Here is an 11,798-nt window from a genome sequence, read left to right as displayed (position 1 = left end):
TTATTTTTATAGTGTCTTTGTTTGTAATGCCGCTTTATCCAAATGATGTAAATCTTGCTTTGGAAAACAAAGCACATATACATAAACAGTAGGCCTATGTCCTCTGTTTTTTCGTGAGGAAATAGAAACTATTTGACATGATGTACTTGACAGAGTGCTGTTCACTCTCTTAAACGGGCTTGTGGTTGCACACATCACCTGCCAAGCCCTGAAATTCTGAGTCAACAACATGAGTGTGGATGATTATCATCTGAGACATCTCCAGGGGCAGCTGCTGCAACTGGCTCGGTCCTCTTTGTCTGCCGTGCCTTTTAAAACTACAGGACCTTCCTCTGCCTCACTAATCCAACTCCTACATGCTAAAAGTATAGGCCTACACAAGTACGGAGACAGACAGACGGACACACAGATAGCAAGTTAGATTTCTTTTATCATAGAGACTGTGATTTCTCTTCGTTGAGACAGATCTATGGAGGACATCCTCGACACGCCAAGAGTGAGGCATGTTAGTGGCTGAGCACATACAAAATAGAAATTACAAAATGTTGATCAGTACAAACAATGTAATTGTAGCTCAAAGCAGCAGTTCATCTTTCTGCAAAGTTAACTAGTGCTATCACAACAGGTCCCTATTTATACATTCAGTAGTCACAGAGCGACATTTGAGGACAGGTTTGTGCCCGCCTGGTGAATGCAAGGTCAGTATTCACTCTCCAATTCTGCTCTGTTTTGGTCTCCACCAATGATTTCGCTACTGAATGCTCCTCTGTGTCTGTCTGCCATTTGTTAAAATGCTTTGCAGAACTGATGAAAACTGCAGAACTGGGTGATAATTTAGATATTTGAATCCAACATATTCATTTCCTTCCATTGTATTTGGATCCAAGCATCTGATATCTGAAATCTCATTTAACTGCTCTTTCACTGAGGGAGAGATCTTGGACACAGCCCCTCTCTTTGCAATCTACCTTTTCCCACAACATTATGATTTGTCATAGGATGAAATGTATTAACGTGTTACTAATAACCTTAATGATGCCATTTAAATAAGCCACAATAGTGAGACAGTATGCACAATACCAGGACTCTGCATGCAGCCATTATTAATGCGATTAGTTACACCTTTTGTTTCTGCCATGCATCTAAAGAAGACAATGATAAGCTGAATCCGTCAGCTCTGGCTTTCAGACTTATGGCCTGATTCATAAAACAAGAAATGCCAGGACTCCCCCCTAAATCCTTTTGATTTGTTTGACCCAAATATATATAATAAAGAGTTTCCTGGCCTTCCCATTCACGCCCCCGCTCGCTGCAATGCTTCATTGTCACCGATTCATTCGGAGCGCATGAAGAGTCATGGGGCAATGAGGAGAGGATTCATCCATTCAAGGATAAATTAAGCAAGGAGGATGGATCCCTGCGGCCTTCTTCCAAAAGCTGTGTGGCCGTCACCTCTCTAGAGGCTGCAAACTGTGACAAGTCACACTGCATGACACAGAGACGGAGAGAGATGTGAAAGATAAAAACAGGAGAGGAGGAAATCATGCCAAACTGAAAGAGAGATGGAGGGAAAAGAGTGTAGGAATGGATAGAAAAAAAGAGGAAGGAGGAGGGTGTAAGAGAGATGAATAATAAAAGAGTAACAGTCAGTCCTTACGTCACTAATGACAAAAAAATAAATACCACAGCTAACCTTGACAGCAAAGGGCAGCCTGTTTGTGTGGCAAGTGAAATCGTGACCGAGTCAGCGCGAAGGAAGCGTGTGTCACCTACATGTGTCAGTGGCTGTTATCTATGTAGATGTAGAGTGTGTGTGTGTGTGTGTTTGCGTAGAGCTGGACAGTGGGAAAGACACTTAACTCCATCAGCAAAGCGCAACTTCCTATTTTGCAACAATCACATCACTTACACCCTCCTCCTCTGTTCCTCTTTCTCCTCCTCGCTGTGTGAATCTGAAGACACAGCACCCATCAACCAGACAAAGACATGGCTATTTCACCACACAGGGACATGATTCGTCATGGCTGCCTATCTGTCAAGCTGTGAGGCAGACAGGAAGGTAGAGCGTGCTGCTTACTAGTCATATATGAACCTCCTGATCGCCTCCGCCCTGTAACCTAAAGGACCTCGACATGCTGCTGTTCATTTCCTTGCATTAGAAGCCAACACACAACTCAAATAGAACACACACACACACACAAAACTGGTGAAAGACTGGCTCTGACATGATGACTGACATGTGTAAAACAAAAACAAACCTGTATGCCTTTAAAGCTGCAATGTGCAGCTTTTCTCCTCGAGTCCCCTCCCTCCCACACGATGCGTCACTTGACCTAAGAATCTATTCTGGAGCTGAGGAGGTGATTTTTACCATTTTCCTTGATTCATTCTCTAGTAGACGTCAGGGCAAAATGAGCTGTGAGCTCAGTGTTTCTCCCATACTCTGCACATTGTTTATGTATTCATTAGTAAATAGTTTGTGATAACTTGATTAAAAATGTTCAGAAATACACACCATATAAGCACAAGATAAACTGAAACAATAAAGGCTTTAAAAACTAGATTTTGAGACCGTCTTCCTAACAGGGACAACAGCCATCAGCCCAAAATGCCATCTGTTTAATTTCAAAACATCAGACTTTGGACAAACACTGTATTTTGTCATTAAAAAAAAAAAAAAAAAAAAGAAGAAAAAAAAAGATCTGGGACCTAATGCCTCCCTGATGATTCAGAACAATTGTCCAATCTGCCCGGCTGCTAATCTGTTTCCAACAGTACGACTTCTTCTCCATCAAATGTCCAGAAAGTCTGGAAATGTCCAGTGGCTATAAACTCAGTTACAGACACAGGGCGATAGCCCTGATTTATTAATACAGTTTAACATAAAAAAAGCTTAATGTGACTACATGAATTAAAATTCATCAAAGAAAGGGGAGAACTGAGATAGCAACAAAAAGACAACTCCTGACATACAAGGCCACTTTACGTAAACATGTGGCTTCCTGTCAGAAGCAGCACATGTAGAAACAGTTGCAATAGAGCATTATGGGGTGTCCCTCTGTGTGTGGCATTTATGCATTTGTCATTTCTTGTTTATGGGTAGAGACCTTTGGTGTCACTCTACCTACATTTCCTGTCAGTCTCTACTGTGATCTGTAAGAGATTCACAAACATGCCAAATGTTTTCCATTTCAGGGACTGCACAGTGAGCATCAAATTCCTACAAACCAAATGATACTCACAGCATCACCGTCACTACCAACACCCTCCTTTCCATTTCCCTTTTTTTTTTTTTTTTTTTTTAAAATATATAAAAACCCTGTAATTTCCAGAGCGTCTGGCATAGCTAACATAATTAAAGTATCTTCACACTGTTTGAGTGAGTTGGAAACATGTTAATAATGTGTGATCACGCAGTTGAAAGCATGCAAGGCATCTTCATTCTTCAGCGTTGAAGTCTAGCGACGGCTGTTCTCTAATAAAGTTGAATACAAGCATTCTTGTACAAGTCTCAGTGCTGATGAAGAAAGGCTGTCAGAAAGTGATGTATGATCATTTCTGCTGGGGTATTAAATTGGTGAGTGATCTAATTATCTCATGCAGCCACAATCCCAGTTTAAATGAGGTTCAGATGAGTTTCACCGATAACGTGGAAGCAGCTGTCACTTCTGTTTTCCTAAGTGTGCTTGAAAGGTCTGCCTGACAGTTTTTGAATTACCTGCTGAACCGCTGCAGAGATGGGCTTCAAACTACCATGAACACCATTTGGCACACTGGCGCACACACACACACACACGACTATGTAGCCTAGTATATGTCTGTGTTACACCCCACCCCTTTAAGTGGCCTTAAGGGCCGCACAGAGCGCCAGTGACCCAACAAACGCATAAGACTCCTCTAAAATAATAAAGGGTTTATTTAAACATGAATGTGCCAAAAGGGCCAGGACACGAAATAAAGACACAAGAGAACAACAAAACTGAGGCTGAGCAGCAGCAAAACCAGCAGCCCCATGCCAAAAGCCTCCACCCTTCTGCTGCTGGGACCAGAGTTTTTCAAGCCTTCCTCTCATGAAGTAATCAGCGTGGGCCTGGGCGGAGCTAAAGGGGAGACAGGACAGGGAAAGGACTAAAAACACTGGGAATGCATTCTGCTGTAACCCTAAAGACAAAGAATAAATAGTTTTCAGACAATTACAAAAGCAGTAAAGTTTCAATGTGGCACCAATACATTGGAAACTTCACCGTACCATTTATTCATTGCGATGCATTTTACTGAGCATTTACTTTTACAAAATAGGTGCTTACCAACGAGTGGATGAAACTCAACATACAAAACCATAAACTACTAATTTCACAAAACTAATTTAAAAAGCAATGCTGATTGTGCTGAAGTCTGTCCTTACTTAGGGCGACCAGCACTACACAAGACTAATCCTCAGACCTCAAGCTGAGGCAAACCATGCACATTACAGCACTGGAAAATGTTGGGACTGCCGTTTACAGACGCAGCGTCAAAAGGTGGCTCCAACAAGGTCACACACAAAAAGGCCAACTAAGTTGCTGCCACTGGATTTATAGATGAGCAGCCAACACAAGTAGCCCTGAGTGGGTATCACTCCCATTAATTGCAAAATGGTTACCACCATGAGGTAAACAAATACAGAGTAAACATCACTGCATTTACCCACAACAATCGGTACAGGTGACAAACACCAAAGTGGAGTGCAACAGCCACAAACCAAAAGTGGTCACACCAAGTAGACCAACTACAAAGTTGCTGCCATATCCCAACAGCAACACAAAGACCCAACAAAAGTGAACTACCACAACACAAAATGGACAACAGGTGGTCTTCAACCACATCCACAAGCTACTGTGGTGAATGTAGACAACCAGCAAAACACACACTGACCTGATGAACTGAGAAGCAAACCCCACCACACTAAGATCCAATCATCTGTGGAGTGACTATAAAGCCTTTAAGTCCACAAACACTCACATTTACCTCACCTCATGGACGTCCTCTCCCGGACGAGCCCCTGATTGTTACGCCCCACCTTTAAGTGGCCCTAAGGGGCGCACAAAGCTCCACCAGTGACCCAACAAACTCATAAGACTCCTCTAAAATAATAAAGGGTTTACTTGACATAACATGTGCAAAAGGATCAGGACACTAAATAAAGACAACACAACAAACCTCTCATGCTGCGCTGCAGTAAACCCAGCAGCCCCATGCTGAAAGCCTCCACCCTTCTGCTGCTGGGACCAGAGTTTTGAAAGCCTTCCTCTCCAGGCCAGGTGCATCTCATGAAGTAATCAGGGTGGGCCTGGGCGGAGCTATAGGGGAGACAGGACAGGGAAAGGACAAAAAAAACAATGGGAATGCATGCTGCTGTAACCCTTAAGACAATGAATAAATAGTTTTCAGACAATTACAAAGCAGTAAAGTTTCAATGTGGCACCACTACATGTCAAACTTCACCACTTTTTATTCATTGCGATGCATTTTACTGAGCATTTACGTTTACAAAATAGGTGCTTACCAATGATTGGATGAAACTCAACATACAAAACCATAAACAATTCATTTCGCAAAACTAATTCAACAGTCTGTAGTCCATGACACAGACATATACATTTTATCCTCAATCAAAATTTGTCAGCAGAGTAATTGATGACTTGCAGGGTTAATGTTCCTACACCTGGTGCCTCTGTGGTTGTAATAAGGAAAAATACTCATCTACAGTTTTGTTACTGAAGGCGCAAATAAACTTGAGATGCCGGTAAATCTCCCTGAAGGAGACAGGAAAAATAATTTGCATCCATTTCCAGTAACAACAGCTTGCCTCACCAACAGTCCACCTGTCCCCTCGGGCTTCTCCACCTGCTAAACAGGAAGTGGATTTGTGGGAATTTAAAATGGGATACAGGAACCAGTTGTTGTGTTATTAAGCTGCTCACTGCCTCTCTAAACACTTTAATGGATGCTCAAATGACAGAAATCACTTTTATTCAAGTAATACATTTAGCTCTTTCTGAGCAAGATGCTTGTCAATGCAACACAAGACAGAAAAAATATAAGTGACTGACTGTCTGCTACACAGACTGAAATTGGTCTCGAAATGAGTTTCTGGCAGCCAGAGCCCACAGCGACTTCAAATGTATGCAATTTTCTCCCAAGCTGAAGAGAATGGTGTAAATTGCCTTTTTTTTTGACTCCCGAGCCACAGTGGAAAAATTTGACCATGTCCATGTGTCAAAGCCTCTTCTCTTCCTGCTGGATGAGCTACTTGAAGGCAACAGCAGCAAACAAGCTGCTAAAGAGAAGCTCGCATGAAACCCTCTTGATGACTTCTGCTTGTCTGGATGACTCACAGATCACAATGTGCAAAATTTCCATCCAGGCTTTTCACATTGTATTTACCAAGGACTGAAAAGGCTGGACTATACGTGGGGCGAGGGAGGGACCTTCGTGCCCGCTGGGTCTCATCCTGACAGCGTGACTAACCCCAGAGCAGAGCGAGAGAGACAGAGACAGGAGAGAGGGGGCTTGTCATGATTGGGTGCCCTGGAGTCTGGTCATGGCACGATGTTGACCAGCCTCCAAACCAGCCCTTCTCCCTGCAACTACAATTACCCTCAGTGTCTGTCACACTGATACACACAGACACACCGCCACACACACACACCTGCCTCCTCATTTCAGAGTTACAACACACCTCAGGTCTTGACTACATGCTGCCGGTCTCCTGAGAGACATGAAGCATAATTTGTTTTGCTGTGAGCCCCCTTCCTCCCTCATCCATCAGCAGTGAAGGACATTTGTGAGGAATTGCTTTCCTCCTCTGATAAGGCTGCTGTGATGTCAGAGGCCCAGTCGCCGTGGGGATGATGACTCATCACCAGAGGAGCCCACCCTCCTACCCCTAGCATATCCTCACACAGTCAGCGCCAGTGCCCTGCTTCATTTTACCTCCTCATATTCCCCCGTGGACTCCCACTGCTGCACATCAGTGCAGTAATTGGTTGCATGGGTTTGCTTCTCTGCAAGGGAAGTAGAGGGGGGTTGATAAACAACAACATCGAGACGAGGTCCAGAGTATGACTCATGAAGCGAGTGAAAGCGAAGCAGAGCTCCTCCTGTGACATTCCTCACAAGCGGCAGAGCCAGCCAACAGTCACTCTCTCTAATCTCAGTCCAGGAAACCAAAAGCATGCCAGAAACATTTTAATTAGGCGGTGTAGCCTCCTCTCTCTATTTGCAATTCATTTGTCAATGAAGAGCAGGGACTGTGTGAAATTCCCATGCACACCTGACCCATGTGACCCCAAGGACCTTCACCTGCACGTGGATCTGGGTCTTCTAATTTAAGCACAGCTAATCCTAAGAAAATCAGCGATTTGTTAGAAGTTTGTCCAAAGGGGTAAAAAAAAACTAACTTTTAAGGTTATCCAAAGGACTCAAGGACTTCTGGTGCTGAAGGAGCTAGAGGTGACCTTAATGAAGGTGCTACCCACTGGGAAATAAAACCATGCCTTCCAAAAATCACACTTCTATTTTTAACTTACAAATGCACGATACAGACGACTGACAATCCAGTGATTATATTCTCAGCTATTGTAATATAGATGTTCATCATTTATGTCCTTCATGTTCACAGACATTTTCTAACCAAGTTTTTCTAATTCTCTGCCCCTTTTAAAGTGTCTAGTTTAGCTACTGGCTCATTTCTTTCAGCTGGAGCCTCAGGTGTAATCCCTCCCTGATTGGACGGCTGATTTCCCCCACAAAGTGCCACTGAAACACCCTCGTGTGTCAGATGATGGAACTGGTGAAAGCTGACAGCATCTACATTCAAGAGTTGTGAGGGTCTTTCAACGCTGCTGAGAGTCCTGTGTGAAAAACACGACATTTCATACAAATAACTACACATGGATAGTTGATTCTGCACGCAGGGAAAATAACTAAAATGTAATGAGTTAAAAATTCATGATTGTAAGCCTAGAAGGATGTATTTTTTAGTTGTTGCAGTTTCCAGCTTTTGCCACATTTCTCTAACTTTCGGATCCCAGAACAGGAAAAAGCCAAGTAATAAAAGTTTTTTTATACAGTTAACTCACTTTCCAAGAGACATGTCACTTTCTTTCTGAGGAAACAAGAATCACTGCGGCAGTAGTGATCAGTATCTTCTCTGAAAGGTTTGCGTGGGTTTTGAAATGACTGCGCTCTCTGGGATTCCTCTGATGTGCAGGAGCCTGAATTGTATGAGAAAAAAAAAACACTGGGTTTCCTTTTAAATGAAAAAACCACAATTAATTCATGACTGGGTACAATTTCTGTGACAATCAATGCCTTCTCAAAATCCAATTTATAGATACGTATAACTTCCAGTGATTAACATATTAATGAGTTTAATGCATTGATGTCTCATTTTCTGTTGAATGGATTGATGGTTTTCTGTCCTTCAGTCATCCTCTAATGTCTGATTTTCAGAGAAAATCATAAAAAAATACTTGTAACCTTGCTGTTTTTGCATGTTGTCACTCACACAGGCTCTTTGATGTGGGAGTCATAGGCACCATGAGATTTGCAGTGCTTTTGTGCAGCCTAGTGGTGCAAGAAAATGTGGCTGGAGACCAGCTCCTCATAAGGTTCAGACAGTCTGAGTCAGTGCTGCAGGTTTCATACCAGCCTCCACAACAGTCGATTCTCCAATGTTTCATTGTTGTGGTTAGTCAAATTCTGATTTCAGACAAAAGGCAAAATTATTGTTAAAATACGACATGAAATTGTAGAAGTATGTTTTAGTTTCGGAGGCATATTTGGGATAAATCACTGCAGAGGACTCAAACTCTCAGTTACAAGTACTTTCACACTGAAAACATTAAAGCTCAGATGTGATTTTTTTTTTAGTCCTTTGTTTTTCAGTTCTCTGAACTGACCAACAAAGCCAAAGATGCACACAGGATGAAATGGCTCTTATCTGAGTTTGGTCTTGCAGCCACGTTACCCTTTGTTGTGTATGTGCTCAATATGCTTCTGTACATTCAGAGTAACATAGCCGCAGCGCAGATAAAGGACCACAAAAGAAATAGACTGAAACATGACTTGGAAATCAGAGATTGAATGTGATGAGTTTCTGTTCCACACTGTTTATTAAGCAAAACAATGTGGTTACATTTGAAAGAAAGTCTGCGCCACTGTCGTCCTGGCCTCTGCAGCGTGAACATGTTCTGTGACATCACACCTAATTGCATAAAAAAAAACAAGAAAAACGAACAAAAACACCACAGATGTTCTTGTTGAAATACTGTATGTGAAGATTGACTGAGTAAAAATCTTTGGGACTACCTGCTAAGCCACATTGGCTCAGTCCAGCACCATCACAGTGCAGAGACACACAACACATAATAATAATGACAACAGCTACAAACAGGCGGACTGTGTGATATTGAGCATTTCCCGGGCTCTTGTGCCTCCTAGTGGTTTGTTTTCTGTTGCATTACACTAATACGGTTTGGATGCAGTGATGTCACCCTGGAGAGGTGTATATTTTCCAGTGGTGATTTGGGGAATTAAAAACAGTTGAATTGGTCTAAAGTAAATGCTGGGTTTTATTGGTTCTGTTTTAACTACAGATTGTAAAGAATCTGTGTTTTTCCACATTAAAACAGCAGAAGAATTACGTCCTTTTCTTTAATAAGAGGGAGAAGGCTTCTGAACATGTTAATAAGAGTGTCACTTTTTTTATTATTAAATACGATTTTGCTTCTATCACTACCTTCATGTGTGATAGAATATCATGTCCTCATTAATATGTACCATTAATAGTCATACACAGTAAAAGTACACCTAGACCCTGCATTATTTATTTATTTTTTATGGCGTAAGTAAAGGGTCAGAAATGTGAGTTTAGCTGCTCAACAGAAACCACTGTTTTTGTCCTCTAGGCGGCAGCATTTCACTGAATATGACACATACACCAGCCTGCATGGAGCATGTGAGACTGTATGTCAACAGAGTGGCTCTATCATAGTGTTTCTGCTGAGCTAAAAGTTGACCAGCACTGGAGAGGACTAGAAAAAAAGACCTACTGCCTCTCAAAAAAAAAAGAAAAAGAAAAAAAGGAAAATAGGACATGAATGTTTGTATTTTAACTCATAACCTATATTAGACATGTTGCTATAAAAATCATGTTAAAAAATATATATAGTTGTTCCTTGAACAACTGAGAGTAACTGAGATCAAAGCTTCAACTTCAGTTGAAGTGATCTGATACTGGTCATTTGTTTCAGAATTCATTTCTTTAAACCATTTAAACAGCTCAGTCGGAGAGTGTGAATCTGCAAATATACACTGTGTTGTACTGTCTGTGTTTGCACCAGACAGACAAAGTCACTGCTTGTTAGTGCTGAGATGTCAGTGACAGTTGATGCGGAGTTTTAATCTAACCCAGATTATCTGTAGTTACAGCGTGAGAGTAACATCATTATCACGGTGTCTCTCGCTGCGGTGTAACATGGTGGTTTTTCTACAACTTGGGAGATTGAGCCTCTTTCACAAGCTGTGACCACTTGAGAGGAATATTAGATGTGGTGGATGCTCATGTGGTCTGTTAGAGGAAAAAAAAAAAAGAGGTCCCCTTTGATCATACAGACATCATGTGATCTTCGACAGATTAACAGCACATGTAGAGTGCTGGAGTCAGTCCAACGTGCACTAACACAAATGTGACGTCAGTTCAGTTCGATAAAGAGCTTGGTGACATGATGAAAGTGTAACTGCGTACACTGTAGTGAGGTGCCACTGCGTGAAGAATATTAGAAACACAGCTGTGGTTTGTCTACTTTCAAAATAAGATGCCTTTTTCAAAATAAGAAGTGATCATGGCTGCACACAACTTCCTGTTGCAAGTGACAGTTCTGAGATTTGTGAACTCTGACATCACACCTGACAGCGTTTTTTCATTATCTTAATGTTATATGCACCGCACATAATAATCAGTTAACCCCACCTACAAATGTTACGCTATCATTTACCAACACATTCAATGTGGATTGATGAAGCTTCTCATGCCCATTTGAGGGTTAGCGTTGGATTTTAAGAGGACAATATTTGTGTCAAACACTTTTAGTGTTAACAGGTCTGAGAAAACTCAAAAAACAGAAACATCATTATGACTAGATCCTTTCCAATGTCACTATAATCGCCTTCATCTTACAGTACATTCAGCATTGAAATGTTCCAAGGGATAAACAGTCCAGTTTAGTCATTCAGGTTTGAAAATCTCAGTGTTTTTATTGTAAGTATTGCATCTTCAACTTACACGGCTTGAATCATCATCAGAGTGCATGTTTTACAAAGGATGGCCACAGGTTCAGAACAACAGGAGGACTCCCTACGTGGGACTGCTTGTTTGGTTGGGCTATCTTGACCTCATGGACCCGTTTGCTCAAAGATAACCTCCTGAGAGACCGACACCAGAATGGAGAGTGGTTTACAAAAGACACTGCGACTTCCACTTTGCCGGGCTGGTACACTTCTGGCCAAGCTGCAAAACTGGAACTCTACACTCCTGGAGAGTTAACCCCAACCTGAACCACAGTCAGGACTGCATGTCTACACCCAACCTTAAACACAGAGGTAAAAATATAGCTTTGTGATCACCAGCTTATGAAGATATGCTATTGTTTTAAATTTGCAGCATAGCCAGAAACTACTTATTACACCTCCCAAATAACCTGGGCTGATCCTAGACCAGTCTGCACTGAAGTTAACATGTCTTTTAACTTTCA

This window comes from Seriola dumerili, unplaced genomic scaffold, assembly GCF_002260705.1.
Source record: "Seriola dumerili isolate Sdu_G_001 unplaced genomic scaffold, Sdu_1.0 BDQW01000230.1, whole genome shotgun sequence".
NCBI lineage: Eukaryota > Metazoa > Chordata > Actinopteri > Carangiformes > Carangidae > Seriola > Seriola dumerili.
The sequence above is the reverse complement of the archived record's forward strand: the minus strand, read 5'-3'. Positions refer to the sequence as shown.